The 4,025-nt window shown below is 41.1% G+C and overlaps 1 protein-coding gene across 1 annotated transcript in view; it reads right to left on the bottom strand.

The window, feature by feature from the left end:
* Nr3c1 (nuclear receptor subfamily 3 group C member 1) overlaps positions 1–528 on the bottom strand; it is a 100,673-nt gene extending 100,145 nt beyond the window's left edge. Inside the window, exon 1 of the mRNA XM_048811736.1 lies at positions 309–528. The gene's annotated coding sequence lies outside the window, so the exon portion shown is untranslated. The remainder of the gene's footprint in view (positions 1–308) is intronic.
* Positions 529–4,025: the final 3,497 nt, after the last annotated feature.

Consider the following 4,025-nt stretch of genomic DNA (forward strand, 5'->3'; position numbering starts at 1 on the left):
GGAGGCCCCTCCCCCCCCCCCAATCTTGACATTTGCTGCCCTCAACTCGTCGCTCACTCTTTCGCATTCGTGGGACCCCTGCCCCTCCAAACAAAACAAAACACACGCAGATTTAAAATGTCAGCATTAAACTCCCTCCAGCTGTTCCCGTTACACCCTCCCCCTCAGACCAAGGGAAACACGTGGCCCATCCCTGAGGAGAGAGGGGCGTAGGGCGAAGGTGTTAGATCCTAAAGCCCCCGCCCCAGCCCCCTGCCCAACTCGCAGTGTCTGGAAGGCTTGGGCGATGCCGGGACCCACCCTCCTACCTTATGTGGCACACATTATGATTTTTTTTTTTTTTTGACTCGGGTAAGGTTGTGCGGTGTTGCTTGAGGGTATAGGGAGGTAACTTTTGCGCCCCCACAGGTGACAGCGCTTGGCAGCTCCTGACGAGAGCGGGGGCTGCCATAACTCCACCTATCCCCGTGCCGGGCCGCGGCCAGAGCCACTCTTTCTGGCCGAGTTCCGACTCTGACAGCGTCCGCTTCTGCTCTGACATCTTGGGGGCGATTAAGGAAGCGCATGCCGGAAGCCGCCCGCCGCCATCTTGGTAAAGAGCGGTGACGCCAGCCCATCCCGCGGCCACCATCTTGGCAAAGGTTCTACCTTGGGGCTATCCTAAGTCGCCTTTCTTTGCTTCTAAAGGTTAAATGCTGTCCTGTGTGTTGTGTGCTATGTAAGAAATACCTCGGGTTTAAGCAGGCCCCTTGTCCGGAGGCGATCTATGGGGCACACATCCAGGGGCCGCCATCTTTGCAAAGGAAAAGGTGCCTGCCTCAGGAAAGAAAAGGGAACCAAAACCTGTGCCCACGCAAAACCCTCATCCAGAAGAATTTTTATGAAGAGTGATAATCCAACTCAGTGTTGACAAACACCACTTTAATATCTTGGAGAGAGATTGCTGTCCTCATAAAGTGCATGTCAACTGGAAGGAGGCCCTTGCCTTGGATGCGCGTAGTGGACAAATAAGTATTTATTTAGATAACTTTACTTTGCCTACTTGCCAGTTTTTCCATCTCCTGAGTCCGGAGGACAAGAATCAGTTCTCTTTCATGGCTTTGGTCCCCAGTCTACCAATAGTCTTTTTCATGAGGAAAAACTCAACCCAATCCTACAATAATTTATACATGTTTCTAATAGGGGATAGACAAATGTGAGTGGTGGGTACACGAGGTTAAGGAAATAATTCTATAAGCTGGGCCCACTGTGCTGACCCCCACATGATTGTTTTTCAAAGAAGCAATTTACCTGAAACCCTGTCTGGCTTAAGTGGACAGGATATGTCACATTCCACAGCAAACCACCTGTTATCTACAGGAGAAACACAGGCCGGAAATAATGTGGTAAGCAGAACACAAGTTTCCCTGAAGGGGAAGACTTTTATGACCCTTTCACAGCAGATATCAGAACTCAGGAAGATAAGGCTAATTCATCCTGACCTTAAGAATTTGTGATTAAGAATCCAATTAGAACACATCCGCATGGGCCAAAGTGCCCTAAAGTTGTCATGGCAGTGGGGACTTGGATATCTGTTATCCTGCTGTCAATCAAAAGTCTAGAGGAGTGGACCAGAGCAAGACTCTTTGGAACCCTCTGGGATCCCCAATAAAACTTGAGTGCTAGAGAAGCATGCTGATCCCTGTTCTTTAGGAGAGGATCCACTTTCTCTCTTGAGAGAGTTCCCTTTTCCCCTTTACCATCCCTTCGAATAAACCCATTGCTTGTTAATCTGAGTGATTGAGTGATATCTGAAATCTTTTCAACTTGATCACAAGAATTGTGGTTTGAAGGGTAGTTTTTGCAGTGCTTTGGTTTCCCAGAAGGCTCCAGTCCTGTAACATTACTAAAGTAAGTTAATTTGTGCTCATATGATTAGCCTGTACGTTTCCTTAAAATAATTAGGAATTATGCTTGTATGCATACACTTAAGTACATAGATATGTACATATATGTGTATGTTTATCCAGGGAACCAAGGTTTTCAGATAGAACACTTCCCCCTATATCATAAACCTATTTCATAGCTGAATCTCTGCTCTTTGAAAGAATTCACTCCATTTCTCATACATTTAAATTGTATGCTAGGTACTTTGTGCTTTTAAATAATTCATAATTTTACAAAACTTCCCAGTTAACATTTTCTCATTTCACTTTTTCTGTAAATCTAGCAGATATTAATGTGGAAAAATATAGTTTTAAATAAAAAATTGCCATTGCAAACACTTTTACTTGAGCAGAAATATGATTTTTTTCTACTTTTTCTCTTCAGTGGTCTAAATATGCCTAATTTTGAATTTGACAATAAAAATCTCATTTTTAATCTTTCATATCATTTGAAAGTATGCATAAACTTTATAATTTAAAAAAAAAATTTTGATACCAGGAATTCAACCGAGAGGCACTTAACCACTAAGCCATATCCATAATCCTTTGTATTTCAAAATAGGGTCTCCCTAAGTTGCTGAGGATGGCCTCCCTCAAATTTGTGATACTCCTGCCTCAGCCTCCCTAATCACTGGGATAACAAGTGTACACCACCAGTTCCAGTGAAAGCATGCATAAATCTTAGCCTATATATTTTTCAGAGTATAATAGTTATATATACACCTAATATTTATTGATAACCCCCATACCCATACCCACACCCACACTGCTGCCCACTTTTGCTGGCAGGAGTTGAATGAAATGGGTATTGTTATTATTTTTGGTGGTTCTGGGAATCAAACCTAGGACCTCCTGCATGCAAGATCAGCACTTCACTACTGATCTATACCTCCAGCCCTATTTGATATTTCATATGAGGAAGCTGAGGCTGTGGCTTATTTAAAGAAGTTGATGCTTGCTCAGTGTCACTGAGTGTTGAGAGTTGAATTAGAAAATATTAAAGAGGTTTTCCTCACTATCTCATAGTTTTTGTGAGGCAGTATATCAATCCCATGATATATTTAAAATGTGTTTGTGGAATTTAATTTGTGATGAAGTTCAATGTACCTGAAAGGAGATGAAATTTAGTATTGTAATAACACAATTCTAACAATACCTAGCTTCTGTTGAGCATTTACTGTCTGCCAGGCACTTATCATATGTTTTTTTATGTACAATATCTTGTATCCTTATTTACAAATCTGTAATCCTGGAACATATCATTACTACCAGGTAAAAAGGATGGATCCCCAACTGAGGGGACATGTATTTAATTGTCTCAGAGGCAAAGATAAGAATGAAGCTGCTGTATTCAAACTTCATGAAGGCCAGGTTCTGATCTGAGATGCTTCTTCATTGCTTTATGTCCTCCTTCTGGATCAGAGCCCCCATACATAATAGGCTCTCAGCAAATAATAATATCATCAAATTGACTAGACAACTGGGCATAGTATCACTTCAGTTTGTTGCAGTGGCTAAATGAGTTAATGAGAAATGTCCAGGCATTACTCCAAATCCTGATTTTTATTGTAGTAAGTTTAAAAACCTGTGTGCTCCTCCCTTAAAAAATAAATAAATAAACTAGATTAGACTCATTGTTGTATGTCCTTATGTTGTACTTCTGCTCCAGTACATACAATAGCTCTCATTCCAGTGATATACAGGTCCCAACTCCCACTCTTTAACGCCATCATCTTTCATCTGTCCTTTTGTAGAATGTAAAGTCTTCTAGGTGATGTGATTGAACTGTTGTTTAAATTTAAAAGTTATATGAAGCAAGGGAATCATAAAAAAATGAAATAAAACTTGCAAGCTTTCAACATTTGAAACCTAAAACTATCCTCGAACATTGATATTCCCTCTCTCTTTCTCTCTCTCTCTCTCTCGTCAATATTATATATATATATATAATATTGATACCAATATTGTGTGTGTGTGTGTGTGTATATATATATATATAAAATATTGATTATCCCCCCATACCCACACCGCTGCCCAATTTTGCTGGCAGGAGTTGTGTGTGTGTGTGTGTGTGTGTGTATATGTATATATGTGTGTGAT

This window comes from Marmota marmota, unplaced genomic scaffold (genome assembly GCF_001458135.2).
Source record: "Marmota marmota marmota unplaced genomic scaffold, marMar, whole genome shotgun sequence".
Lineage (NCBI taxonomy): Eukaryota > Metazoa > Chordata > Mammalia > Rodentia > Sciuridae > Marmota > Marmota marmota.